A 14,972-nucleotide genomic window follows, 5' to 3' on the forward strand; every position below is an offset into this window, starting at 1 on the left:
TACACCATGGCGAGTTCCAACATATTCAACATGGTCGGTGTTGACTTCAGGATTGATAATTGCTCTGAAAGCAACCACCAGCCCCAAAATGTATGTATTAGAATCAAGCCTTTTAGACTCTTCCCTGCAAAAGTTCTGATCGAACAGGCTAATACCAAAAACCCTAAATGGCTACAATGGAACTCAGATAATATCCAAGCTCGGTTACTAGAAGTATTGGAAACTGCTGTCAAGAAAAAAACGAATCCAGCAAGAGCTTGAGCATCATTCAGGGACCAAATAAAGACAATTTATTCAGCTGAACGCTCACAGAAAGCATGGTCATCAGTGGCAGCAGAAAGACTGGCCTACCAAAAAACAAATGCCTTGTAAAGTCGGAATTAGTCAACCTCTGGGGGAAATAAGGATCCACCCATGAAACAACCTGTTAATCACAAGACTGAGGGAGGCTCTTCGAAGACTTAAAAAAAAGGTTTGATCCCTGAAAAGCTCCTGGATGACAAGCAGAGCTATACAGGTACTACTTGATTAAGTGATGAGAGCTTCTGGGCAAAGCTTATAGGTGCCACGAAAAGTAAAGACTTAAGAAGGTTCTGAAGGATCATTAACAATCTAGAAAACGGCTTGGGGGCTACCAATAATACCAATATCAGTGAAGTGGCCTGGGTGGAGCTCCTTAAAGCCCATTTTTCAACACACCCAGTATGTGGGGTAAGCACAGAATCGAAAGAACCGGGAATCCCTACGGGAAGCCACTTTCAGCTCGCACCAGAGCGACTAAGCTACTCAATCGATACAACCAATAAAGTGATAGAAGGGTCTCTCTCCAACAACGCACCAGACCCCAAGCCATATTAAAGCAATGTACTGTGGCACTTGGCAATAATCTAAAACAAGATTCTGCTATCAGGAAACAAGCAGTAACGCATCCTCGCCAAGCAGCTACTGCCTCATAGCCTTATTAGAAGTGGAACTCAAACACTTCTCATCTCTATTGCTGCAACCTCTTCAACCGGGCAAAAAAGACAGGAAAATTCACTTTAAATCAAACAGGGTTCACTAAAAATAAAGGTTCTCTCACAAATTTGATGGCAGTGGACCTGCTAATGGAGAGAGCTTACAGTCACAGCATACCCATATCTAAGTCTTTCGTTATCTTAAAGGCAGCCTTCAAAGGCATACACTGTGGAAAGTTGTGGACCAAACTATCAGCTCAGAGCATTCCTTCAATCCTTCAAAAAAACATTATTGTTATTATTATTATTATTTAGCTTGTAGAGCCCCAAGTTACTCCATCGGAGTGTACCTGCGCTTGAACACCATCCGTACCACAGCAACTGCCCTCAAGTACCACCCTCTATCTACCTCTAGCCCCAATGGTACAAGAAATAAGGCCTACTTCCAACCACCCGGAGGGTGTCGGAAGAGCCAGGTTTTGAGTCTCAGATGCACACATCCTTAAATCCATAGGCAAGTCATTCTATGCCTTCCCCGCAAGAAAGCTAAAGGAACACCCTCTTGCTTGTACCTCTGCTCCTTAGGCACAGTCATCTTAGCTGTGCCCATAGATCTCGGGTTATGCGCAGGCCAATAAGCAGTGAGAAGGGGATGCAGGAATCTTGGCCCCTTCTCATTGAGGATCCTGTGGCCAACACACAAAGCCTTAAAGGTAACCCTAGCCTGTATAGGGAGCCAGTGTAACTTCCTCAGGGCCTCCCCCATCGAGGAACGCCTAGGGATGTTCAAAATTAGTCGAGCTGCAGCATTCTGGACTTTCTGCAAGACATTAAGATTTCTTGTGGTCGCTCCTAGGTACAGGATGTAATAGAATGTTCTACAACAACATGTGAATGAAGATCAAAGTAGGGAATGAAAGGCATATTTTAAGGGTTGTATCAACAACAATAAGATGAAAGCAGGGGGTGTTTTCTTGCCCCCCTGTTGATTAATATGTATATCTATGATCTTTCAAGTATCCTTGATAAAGTGCCTTTGCTTGCCCCAGGTCTGGGAGGTCACATCATTTCAAAAATTCTCAATGACTACTATTGCTGATTCAAACACGAGTGGGGCTACAAAAATTAATAAACAAGGTCTCCAGGCACACAATGGATAACCACCTCAAAATCAATATTAAAAAAACAAAAATTATGTCACTTAGGGAGCATATCACCAGACAGGTCCGGTGGTGGCCAGCTGATAAAATGAAAAACCTCCTATAAATAGCTGGGAGTTAGGCTAGACTCATAGTCCTTCTTTCCCTCCCAGAAAGATATGATCGAGGAAAAAGCCACAGCCTTGAACTTTGCATTCTTAACCTTTTTAAAAAAACTGTGGGGGCACTCTCTGTTGCCATTTCTATCTGTGATGAACGCCAAACTTTTGCCAAAGCTAGAATAAGGTAGCAAACTGATGCTTGGGCGTAATGCAAAACGTCTGGTTTCCCTTCAGATTAGAATGTATAAGCTACTCTCCCACCTTCCGAGAGTAAGGCTTGAGTTTGCCCTGGCAAATCAAACCTTGGCCAGGAGAGGCATCGTCTTGAAATTATGTTACAAAGCTCGATCTGGTGCAAGGGAATCCTTGGATTACTATGTATGGGCTGCAATAAATTCTCAGACAAGAGCGGTACATTTTAAGAATTACTTAGAGGAATCCATTGAAATGCTGGATCTTGGGGAGCTGTGGCAATTGTCAACAACCCAGGCTGTATTAAATAAAAAGGCAAATAAATGTGTACAGTTTATAAGTCGACTGGAGGCTAAGAGCGGCCTTGCAAAGTGGTCACATGGGTGGCTCATCCTAAATTCTTATGCAAATAGCCTGGAGCAACCGTATTTGGGGCTCAGCTACTTAATTCACATCAAGAGAAAGTTAATTACTTTGTGGCTAGGGTCTTTCCTGACCTTGGATTATTCTCTGAAGTGAATGGAAATGGGGACTGAAGCAAGCAAAAATGATTACTATGCAATTCAGTTGATGAAACTCTGATACATGTTTTTTGCATTTGTCCCCACTTGTTGAAGGGCCTTGCTATGGAAAGAACTAAGGGGCTCATTATGATGGCGGAATGATCGCCACCACCGGCCTGGCTGTGGTGATTGTTCCGCCATCGTAAGGAGATATACCCACCACCATATTAGGATGATAGCATGTATCAAGGCCGACGCAAAGTCTGTTTGCCGCTTTTTTCCGGTGGCAATTGTTGCGATTGCCGGCCAGCCGGAGCTGGGCCACTAATATGGTGGCGGTGCCTAGCAAGCACTGTCCTCCATATTAGGATCATGGTGATGCATAGGCCTTTCTAGCAAAGGCTGGTGGGGATTGGCTTTCGGGCCCGGGAGGTGCACTTGGGGGGTACCCATGGCACCCCCTGCAGTTCCCCGCACCAAGTGGCAGGCACTGCGTGGTGCCTGCCATGTGGTGCAGGGAAATGCTGTGCATGCCCTTTTACCATTGCAGGCTGTGCTGTAGCCAGTAGCACCGTCCGCACCGTCCGCAATGGTAAAAGGCCAGCATGCACCCGCCAGTATGGTGGGCGCATCCTAATTGGGCCGGTGGGCCCGCCGCACATCTGGCGGGCAGTCCCATCACCATTATGATGGTGGGCGGACTGATGTCCGACCGCCATCATAATGAGCCCCCAAGGGCCATGCTGAACATTTTCATAGTCCAATTCTTTGACATCTTCAAGAAGGAGGTAGAAGCCACAGCAGCAATCTGATGGCAGCAATTCTTAAATCTACTCAAATCTACTATAGCTGCTATAGATACATGGCACAAGTTATCATATTCCTTTATATTGTTGTATACCTTTAGTTCTATTATCTGATGCATTTTATTGCAAAGGTTTTATGTAACTAAGGGGCTGATTACGATGTGGTGAGGATCACCACCGCTCGTATGGCGGTGGCGATCCGCCTGCCTCCTATTTTCCCCTGCCATATTAGTATGGCGGGGGGACTCCGGCAGACGGCAAGACGGTTTTTCGTGAGTCGACCAGTCGACTGGGTGGAAAAGGGGTTAGATATGGTGGCGGTGTCTGCTAACCACCGCCATCCATATTAGTATGGGTGCGGGAAGCAACAGTTCTGTGGCAGCAGTGCGGAAAGGTATGCAGATTTTGCTGTTGGGGGCCTGTTGCGGGCCCCCAGGTTATTGCAGGGGTGGGGAGTGCACATGGGGGATACCTATGGTGCCCCCCTACACTGTCATGGACAAGGTGGCAGGCACCGCGCTGTGCCTGTCACCTTGTGCGTGACAATGTACACAGTGCATTCCCTGCATTGTGGTGGGCGGTGCTGTGAGCACCGCCCGCCACAATTATGGGAATAGAGGAAGCCACCGCCACGAGGATGCCACCGCCACAGTGGTGGTCGCATCCTAATTGCAGGTGCAGGGCTGCCGCACCACTGGCAGCTGGTCCCAGCACCGCTAGGGTGGCGGGCGGACAAAAGTACGCCCGCCAACCTAATCGGCCCTTAAGTAACTAAAATGGACTTAAACTTAAACTCTTACACCCTGGAGGTTTTTTCCCAGAGAGTTGGAATCATTTAACTTTTCTTCTGTTCAGTACCTCCAGACATTTTGGACAGAAACAAAAATACATCGGACCTTCCACTGTAAGTAGTGGGGACATTGAGTCAGTATTCTTACAGATGATGAAGCCAGCAGGGGCACAGCTATCAGTCCACCTGACTCAAAACACACTAGGTGCACTGAGTGTTTGCTGCACTGTGTTCCCCTGTCCACCAGACTTTAAATCACTCCTCAATTTTTATCATCAGGCTTTGGACTTAGAGAAAGAGCAAGAAATGCACAATAAGGAAGAAGCATTAGGAAGATAAATATAGGAAAAACAGTAACAAAGAGAGAAAGCAGGGATTATAAAGAATCTGCAATAGTGAGATGTAGAGACAGGAAGTGCAAGATGGAAGAAGAACAACATATGAGGTAGATCCAAGACGGAAAAGCTTTGGTATTTGACATCCTTATCATTCAGCAGAGTCAGGAATGTGCTCCTGAGAAAACCTTTAAACATCTACAGTTTATTTTTTACAAATGGAGCACTGAGTTGCAGCATTTCAGTTATTTTAGTTATAATTTCAAGTAAGCGTTTCTCTCCATTTTTTCTTAGTTGGCACCATGTGCAACATAATGTTGATCAGCTTTCAGAACAGTTTAACTTTTAATTTATCTCTTAAAATGTTAAACTCATCACAACTTACTATATGAAACCTATTCAGTCTTCGGGGGTGGGGGTGGATTCAGTTTTACAAATCTGGATGTTCTTCATTTCAAAAGAATAAAAAATCATCCAAAGTGGAGCCAGTAAACTGAAGACATCCTTACACTGCAGTGTAGGTGTTGAGCCTTGAAGTAAGCTGTAACATTGTTCACAGCATGGGCTCATATTTTAACTTGTATTGATCCAATTACCATATTTGCACTTCGTTTTGCTCAATATTTGACATTTGAAGACATGGAAATACTGGCTAACACCTTACTTTACAATGATTTCCATTGTTTACACTAAATTCATTCGCAACTAAAAATGTATTATGAAATAATGGGATTATATCCTCATTACAAAGAGGGATGTTAATGTTTACCTGTCCAAAATGGTTTATTTATGATTTGGGTTGGCCATCACATCTCCCTCTTCAAAATCCATCAGGTAGGCCTTTTTAGTTTGGTCTTTGACTTCCACCTATTAAATCATAGCTACTGAGTTGCCCAAATGTTTATTTGGGAACTCACAAACCTCTGAGGGATATTTTCAGACTCTAACTGGCTCCCAAGAGACACACTTGCATTGTCTAAAAGGTCCTGGATTGTTAGAGACTTCAAAGTAAAAATGTAGATAGGATTTTTTATTTTATTTATTTATTGATCAAGTGTGCTGTTATCTCACTGAGGGATCATTTGAAGCAGAGTGTCTGTAAGTTAATGGATGACTGATTGAAACAGAAATGTTTTAAGATGACGACAAACAGGGTAGGGTTTCCAATGTTTAGTAGCCAAATTTGTAAAGGACTTACCTCCCCTGCGGGCTCATGAGAACCAATGCATTGAAATTAATTATTCAATATTCTGGGGTCCATTATGATGTCAGGCGGATGGCTACCGCCTGACCGGCGGTGGTGATCCGCCCGACAACTATACCCGCACGCCCTCCAATTACCCTCTGCCATATTACAATGGCGGGGGTCGCAGCGACAGACCAAAAGACCATCCACCACATCTCTGCCGGCAGGCAATACCTCCGATTGCCTGCCGGGTGGATCTCGGGCCTAATATGGTGGCGGTGTCTGGAAGACACTGCCATCCATTTCAGGATGCCTGGCAGAGAGGGTCTTTTGCTGCCATGAAAATGCATACAGTCTTTTGCATTGGGGGCCCATTGCGGGCCCCCGGGGTGTTGGGGTGGGGGGTGGCGGTTGCACTTTGGGGGCATTTTCATGCACAAGGTGGCAGGCACCATGCGGTGCCTGTCACGTTGCGCATGCAAATGCACAACATTCATTTTTTACAATGCGGCGGGTGCTGCTTACAGCACCGCCTGCCTTAATGTGAAAAATGCGGGATGCAACCACCATGGTGGCGGTCATTTCCTGATTGGCATGGCGGGACCGCGGCACCTATGGCAGGGGGGTCCCTGTAGCCGTTGCGGAGGTGATGATGCCCTCTGTTGGGACAATAGGGCATCAGCCTATTTTAAAGAGAAGAAGGGTCGCATCTAGGAAGTGTATGATGGCAGATTCAGAGAGACTTGTAAAGAATGCGTTGTATACATTGAACAATATCCAAGTGATTAGAGATGGAAGATCCTACAGAGAGGTTAGACAGTACAAGCTGCATAATTTTGGATCAATTAAAGATGTTTTAGAATGAAATTAAGAAAGCCTAAAAGAAGGGCATTACTCTAATATTGCTGAAAAAGTATGAATGAACTGCTGACGGAGATTGGCAGCAAGGAAAGGAAGGATTTTCATTTATCCTTTTTAGGTCGAGCCTAGGAAGCGCATGTTCTGTCTCTCAACATGCTGTATTTAGTCTGTGGGCTTACATCCCACCTCCAGCTTCTAATTGGCTTTTCTCAGTGTCCTTCAAAAAATGTGCTTCTAATTGGACAATGGTTCCCACTTGTCCCACCTTTTATCTCAATTGTTGAATCTCATGGATAGCCCCCAGGACTTGTCCTCTTTCACTTGATGCTAATGAATATCCTGTCTTTGGAACTTTTTTTACATTGACACTGAGCACTTCCCACCTAGCATGGCATCCAATTCACTGTTGCGGCGCTTCAGTGTAATCAAGTACTTCCTTCAAGTTGATGTTGATGTACTTTTAGTCTTAATTTATGTTTCTTCTTTGTTTATGACATCCCGTGCCCGTGTTAATTTTTGAGAGTTTTCATAGTATGCCTGACAGCTTCTTTCTGTCCAGACAACGCTTCTAAGGTTTGTTTCGTTGGTTATTAGATCCCATAACAATTCCCTTCTTTATATCTGACAGTTTTCATATTATGCGTGACAGCTGCTTTCGTTTTGGTCCACGGTTACAAGGTTTTTTAGTTTTTTTAGTGTGTGCAGCTCCTGCTTTCTGTCCATACAGTTTAATTTTTAATTTAGAAATAAACGTTTTGTTTAGTAAATTCACAAACCATATGGAATTGTTAAAAGTAATATTGGATCTGGTTTAACGTCATAATTTCTGTTTCCATAATATACGTGGTCGCAGATTTTTCAAAGTTCCACTTTCAAAGTGTTTGATTATTGTTTTAATTGTATAATTGTTTAAAATAGTTTAAAATATATGTTACTTATGAAAGAAATACGCTCAGATGGTGCTGAGACAGAATATCGACATGGAAATATTGAATTGCATTAATATTGAGTCAAGAATATCGATGTATGTTTTTTCATTGTTTAAAATATCAAATTTAACGTAGTGCAAAATATTTATTTATTATTTAGATTTTGTAAATTTCGATGTTAAAGCTATTGTTGTAAATTATACCAATATTATTTTCTTTTATGTTAGTATTTTATTATTATTAATTTAGTATTAATTATTATATGTTTTATAGATTAAAAATATATGTTAAAAAGTTTGATTTCTATTTTTTTAATTAAGTTTAAGCAGTGGGATGTTAGGTTTATAGGGGATAAGGGTGTGGAGTAATTTATAAATATAGGATTGAAATTAAAGTATTTTTATATTTTTGTTACATTTTAGGGGATAGAGATATGGGTTGGGAGTAATTTTAAAAAATGTGTATAAAACTAAAATATTATAAAATATTCGCAAAGTTTTAGGAGCAGGATATTGGGTTTTTAGGGGATAAAGGTGGGAGTAATTTATAAAATTAGGTATAAAATTTAAATATTTTAAAAAACTGTTACTTTTTAGGAGCGGGATATTGTGTTTACAGGGATAAGGGTAGGTAGTGATTTAAAAAAAAAACGTAAAAATATATGTATTTTCAAATATTTGAAATATTTATTTGTGTGCTGTATTTATAGGAAATAAGTATATGGAGCATTTTTTAAATTTTGAATTAAAATAGATATCTTTTTATTAATATGTAACATTTTTGTAGTGGGTTGTGTTTATAGTGAATCAGGGTGGTAAGTAATTTGAAAATATTATTTGACATTTTTTAAAAAGTTGTAGAACTATTTCAGAGAATTTAATAGTGTGATGTTGAGTTTTTGGGGATAAGGGTAGGGAGTACTTTTTAATGTTGTTTAAAATATTTTTTTGTTAAAAGTATAAATTGTAAATTAAAAAATAAAATGAATTTAAAATTTCTATTTCAATATTTTTTTAAATATTGAGAATATATTTATGTTTGATTACAGAATTCTATAGTTTTTGTAATGTATTTACAAAAAAAATGTTTTGTACAAAAATATGATTACATTTTTAAATTAAAGGATTATTATAAAGATAAATAGGAAAAAATAATGTATTTAATTGATTATAAATTTGAAGTTGTAATAGTTATTTTATCATACGGCACGTTCACTGAGTTTAGTTAGTTTTAGAGTTGGAATAGTAATTTATTATGTTATATTATCCAGCACTCTCCCTAAGTTTAGTTGGTTTTGAAGTTGAAATATTAATTTAGGGGTCAATTAGGGTGGCAGACGTACAAAGTCCATCCGCCATCCTGTCAGGGACCGTACGCCACAGGGGCAGAGGTCCCGTGCCTCGAATTAGGATGCACCTGCCACAGTGGGGGGTGAATCCGCATTTTTAACATTGCGGCGGGCGGTGCTGAAAATGCATGTTGTGAGTTTCAAAGCACAACATGACAGGCACCGCGCGGTGCCTGCAATGTTGTCATACCCCCACCCCCCCTCATCCTGGGGGCCCGCAACAGGCCCCCGAAGCAAAAACCGTATGCCGCCATGGAAAGGCATTGCCCACAGCACATCCTAATATGGCTGGCGGTGTCTGATAGACACCGCCACCATACTAGACCTTTTCCGCCGCGGTCACAAGGTGACCGCAGCGGACGGTCTTCCCGTCTGCTGCGGTCCCCCCGCCATTGTAATATGGCAGGGGGAAATAGGTGGCCGACGGGCACGTATGGCGGACGGATCGCCACCGCCTGCGCGGCGGTGGCAATCCGTCCGCCATCCTAATCGGCCCTTTAATTAGGTTTATTATCCAACATTTCCATGAGTTTTGTTGGTTTTGGAGTTAGAATAGAAATTTATTATGTTCTAAAATCTAGCACTTTCCCAGAGTTGATATTGTTTTGGAGTTGGAATAGTTATTTGTTATGTTTTATTATCCAGCACTTTCCCTGAGTTTAGTTGGTTTTGGAGTTGGAATAGTAATTTAATTAGGTTTATTATTCAACACTTTCCTTGAGTGTGGTTGGTTTTGAATTTGAAATAGAAATGTATTATGTTTAATTATCCAGCTTTTTCCAGAGTTTATTTTGTTTTGGAGTTGGAATAGTAATTTAATTAGGTTTATTATCCAGCACTTTCCTTGAGTTTTGTTAGCTTTGGATTTGGAATAGGTATTTAATTTGGTTTATTGTAAAGCACCTTTCCTGAGTTTAGTTAGTTTTGGAGTTGAAATAGTAATTAATTATGTTTTATTACGCAGCACTTTCTCTGAGGTTGGTTTGCTTTGGAGTTGGAATAGTAATTTAATTTGCTTTATTAACCACCACTTTCCCTGAGTTTTATTGGTTTTGAAGTTAGGCATAGTATATTGTTATTGTTTCTTAGTTGTTGGTTTTTTGTATGTACATTTAAATAAGAAAGGAGATTGGAGGAGGTATTCTATAAACATTTGTATTGGTTACACGTTTTTTTAATTTACAGTTTATTTGTTCTCATTTTCATTTGTTATACATTTTTTCACAATAATAAAAAAAATATTCAGGTATTTTGATGTTGTTAAAAATGTATTACAAAGTATAATATAAGTTTAACATTCAATTTTTATGTAGATTTGGAAAATTAACAATATTTTTTACTGTACATTTTTAATGTTGAATTGAAAAGTTAATAATATTTTTAACATACATATTTTAAAAAAAGGATTTGGTAAATTGTCATTTCATTGCTCTGCTTCACTTTACAGGTTGGTAGCCATCTCAACAGGGAGGGGGGACTGTGGCTAGGTAGCCAGGACTACAACTCCCATCAGGCACTCTTGTCTCACAGCTGAGCAGGCTGGAACACTCCCCCCACCCAGAACCATTTGGCAGCCATTGCATTGATCTACATCACCTTACAGGTAGGTAGCCTTCTCATGCTCACTTGCATCGCCCCTGAGCCGGATGGAACACTCCCCCACCCAGAAGCATGTGGCAGCCATCTCCCTCCACTCTGCCACCTAACAGGTAGGTAGTTAGCCTGTGCACCCTGTCATCCTTCTCAAAATGCATGGAGCCATATGATCATCACATGCCTCACTTGTTAGATAACTCAGTACAGATCCAAATGTCACATCCAGTGCGCACGCAGCTAAGCACATACACATGTGCCATAAATTACACTTTGATTCACAAAGTCATATGCTAAATAAATTCAGGGTCCAATCCTGCAAAGCACACAAGCAATATGTAAGTGCCATTGTTGCAAAGCATGAAGGCTCTTATGAACACAACACATGCATGGTCAATCTGTCAAACAAACAAAATCACATGATTTAAAATACATTTGAACAAATTAAATTAGGAGGTTTTGGCGTAGCTAAAACAGATTCACAGAAAAGTCCACAAAATTCAAGCATAAACCAAAGTGGATGTGCACAAAGTTGGTAGATGATGACATGTCCTTGTAAACACACTATCTGTGCATGTCAAATGGTTGTTATTTACATGTCACCCTAATACAAAGTAATGTATGTACCTCAACATCATGTCATGATGCTGATAATCTTTTACCAATACCACATGATTGCACTGTAAAATTTTGGCTTATCAACTATAATATCCAAGACTGTGTCACCAAGATTGAGGAGTATACTTAACTGGCCATCTAACCTCTGTTCAACAGGTAATTCACAAGCAACAGCTGGCAAAAACACCTCCAACTAGCAGAGCCAGTCCCCCCCCCCCGAATGTGAACTTTCTGATGCTGATTCTCTATGTTTCTCAGATGAGGAGCAACAACCAGGCCCATCTGGACTGCCAGGGCGCACTCCGTCTCAGTGCCTCATTGTCACCACCACCACAACTATCAACACAGCAGTGACAACAACTACGCTGACACCTGCTACAGTGACCTGTGGTGCAGCCACCTCCACCATCATCACTGCTGCCTGCAACACTCTTCCTGGCTCAGTGGTTACCATCACCACCACACAATCTGAGGATGCTGAGGACAGTGTGCGGGTGCATAGACAGCCAACACCACAGGTCCATATCAGCAGGGCAGGTGGGAGGGCAACTGGGGGACAATCACATGAGGGCACGGAGACAGAAGCCCTGGCCACCATCGCAAGAGCCCTTGGTGCATACCAACAGAGCCAGGGACAAATGGGCCAGGTTGTAGAAGAACTGCACGACCTCCGCCTGCTGCAGAGGTCCATGGACGAAGGTGACAACTTGTGGATCTCTGGGGCCAGTTTGTGGGTGTTCTGAGGAACATACATGCTGCTCAAATGACGGCTCCCTGGGGGAGGAGCTACGACACCAACCAAGATGGCCGCATAATCTCCCGGCGCCGCTGACCTCCGTCCTACGCTCGCTTATCCTGTCGAATATCCTGTTCTCCTGCCCCGGATTCGTGTGGGTGAACTAGTCGGCACCCCGATGGTGTGACCACGGAATTCTTCTGATGTTCTGGGGTGAAGTAACATCGAAAATGGTTTGAGGCCTAACTCAGACTGGAAGCCGGGGTCTCGATTGCTGGTCTACCCGGGTCCAAAGTGAACAACAACGGACTGAGGAGAGTGGTTGGGTCCGGTCCTTGGAACTTTTGAAAATTTCTCTGGACTACTTCGCAACCATCTGCTGCCTGGTGCTGTACCTGAGGTGAGGGGACGGGTGGTGCGCGGTGCTGCATCGCGGGGGGCCCCGGCCCGGAGGCCCGGCACTAGCACCGCTGGTGCCCCGGGGTGGGGGTCCCGCCGCGCGTCGCTGCATACTGCTGGCCCGTCCCTCGCGGCTTGATTCTGCTTCGGCGTATCCTGCCCCGGAGGAGGCGCTTCTCCGTGGGGATCGTTATGCCTGCGGATGTGATGAACTTGGCGGAGCAGGCTCAATGTGGCCCTTCCTTGCGGATGGTAATGGTGGAACTTGCGGCGCTTCGCGCGACGATGAGGGCCCAGGTCAACCGTTTGCTGTCGGCAGCAGATGGGATCATAGGACCGGGAGCACGCCCTGATTTGATTTTTGAGACCCGGCAGCCGACTTGCCTCCTGTTGGGCGCCCTAGTGGCGCGTCTGGACCCGGTGCTGGAAGCTGTGCCTGCCCCCGAAGAAATGGAACTCATTGTGTGTGCTGAGATTGATGACTCTCTTAAGTTCTCGGAAACATCGGTCCTACAGTTGTCGAAACATCTCACTGATTCCCCCATCTTGGACACTGTTGGCCTACACTACAATCTGTATCGGAACGAGTCGCACCCCCTCCCCAATCGATCTCCCAACATGGCGGATGTAACGATGCCTGGCGTCGGAGACGGGGAGGGACATCGTTTGTGCAAGCCGTGTGCATTGGGATCTGCTATTCCTCTCCCATTTGCTAGCCCAAGCTTTGGCTGCTGCTGTGTGACTCTTGACTTTCCGGAGATGGGCCTTTCCTTATCCGAGGGACTCGGCAATTTTGATAGACGGGGCCAAGGCTGAAAATGTGGGTTGCATTGTTTACGATGGATCTATTGGTAACGGGACTGCTTCGCCAACGGACGGATTCCGGGGCGGGGGGTTTGTGGTTCCCCCCGGGGTATTCTCGTAGGGTGGTCAACTATATTCGTGCTGGCTTAGGGGGGCCCCCCTTTGATAGGGCGTGGGGGAGAGACCGGGAGCGCAGAGACTATCGCCCTCCTCCACTTCCCCGTTGGGTGGGGTTTCCTTTCTTTCTTCTTTTTCTCTGTTTCTTCTATATTTCGGGTTTGGTTCTCGGGCGACAGGCACACTGCTGGGGGGGGGGCATAGTCATATGCAGGGGTGCAGGGTGGGGGGTTGGGGAGGGGATTTTTTGTTCCTATTTTGTTTCTATGGCCTTTGTTCTCTTCTCTTATCTTTCTTTGTCTTTTTCTTTTTCTGGGTCAGTGCAGTGGGTTTCCTTAGGTATTGATCACTGCTTATTCATCTGTGCTTCAATTTTCGTGGTGTTCTCTGGGTCTTAGGGCAGGTGGCTAGCAGGCGCGAATTGACCTCAATATTCTTTCATATCCTGAACCGTTTGTTTTAGCGCCATTGAGTTGACTGATTGCATTTTACTGTTGACATGTTTACTATTCTGCCTGCCATTTTTCGCTGCTGGGAAATTGTTCGGCACCTGATCCTTCCATCTTATATTATAAAATGAAAACCTTTTATATCCTGTTTTTCTAATTGTGCTGTTCAGTGTCCAAGAGTACGTTAGTATGGTGATTCTGCTCCCCGAGGTGCTGCATGTGATTTATAACTTGTTCTTTGCCGATCTAACTGCTTAGCGGCCAGCCCCGGGGGTTGTAGGCCCATGCTTGTATTTGGTTGAACTGTCAATAAAGGTTTTAAAAAAAAAAAAATGACGGCTCCCTCCCTCCAGTGCCAGGCAGCTGATACTCCCACCACCTAAGCTGCGGCCACATAGGGGGTTGAGCTGCAAGACAATGACTCCTCAGACACCTCCGAGCCTGCAGCAGAGACCCCTGACAAATGCACAATGGGACGTCTGAGAAAGACCACGGGAGGATCACCTGGCAAAGCACGAACCAAAGCCAAGGTGCTGAGCCAGCCTTGATGGCACCAGTGTGGAAAGTGAACACTGATTTTTTTGATCATCCAATCCCACGTTGCCAGGGGTTTGTTTGACTGTGTTTGATTATTGTGGTGACTACTCTAATTGTCTCTGTTACCATCACAGACAACTCATACACTCACTATGCACAAATATCTTTTCATTCACTTTAAATATAACACCACTATTTACACATATAAGCCTTTGTGTCAGTTCCATGTTTATCACGTGTACAATGCCAACTCTGATTCCAATGTACAACAAGCTTTGATTGTGATGAGACATTGATGGGCTGGAGGAAACTAGAAAGACACAAGAGGATGACATTGAGTTGTCATATGATGGCATTACAGCAACAACACACCACTAGTCAACACCGTACAAGATTCATCTACATAACACTGACCAACACCATCAACATAGACATGAGGTAAGTAGAAACAAAAACTTGGTGCCACACACATTAGCCCTAAGCAGTGTGCCGACAAGAGCCAGCATGCAAACACATCATCTATGCTTCAGCACTAACAGCAAAGCAAACAGA

General features: G+C 43.5%; 1 protein-coding gene and 1 pseudogene across 3 annotated transcripts in view; both read left to right on the top strand.

Annotated features, from left to right (window-relative positions):
• LOC147707975 (amine sulfotransferase-like) overlaps nucleotides 1–14,972 on the top strand; it is an 830,947-nt gene that overhangs the window by 660,894 nt on the left and 155,081 nt on the right. The window lies entirely within an intron of this gene.
• Nucleotides 1,579–12,146, top strand: LOC147707976 (uncharacterized; annotated as a pseudogene).

Source organism: Lissotriton vulgaris, chromosome 6 (assembly GCF_964263255.1).
Source record: "Lissotriton vulgaris chromosome 6, aLisVul1.2, whole genome shotgun sequence".
Taxonomy (NCBI): domain Eukaryota; kingdom Metazoa; phylum Chordata; class Amphibia; order Caudata; family Salamandridae; genus Lissotriton; species Lissotriton vulgaris.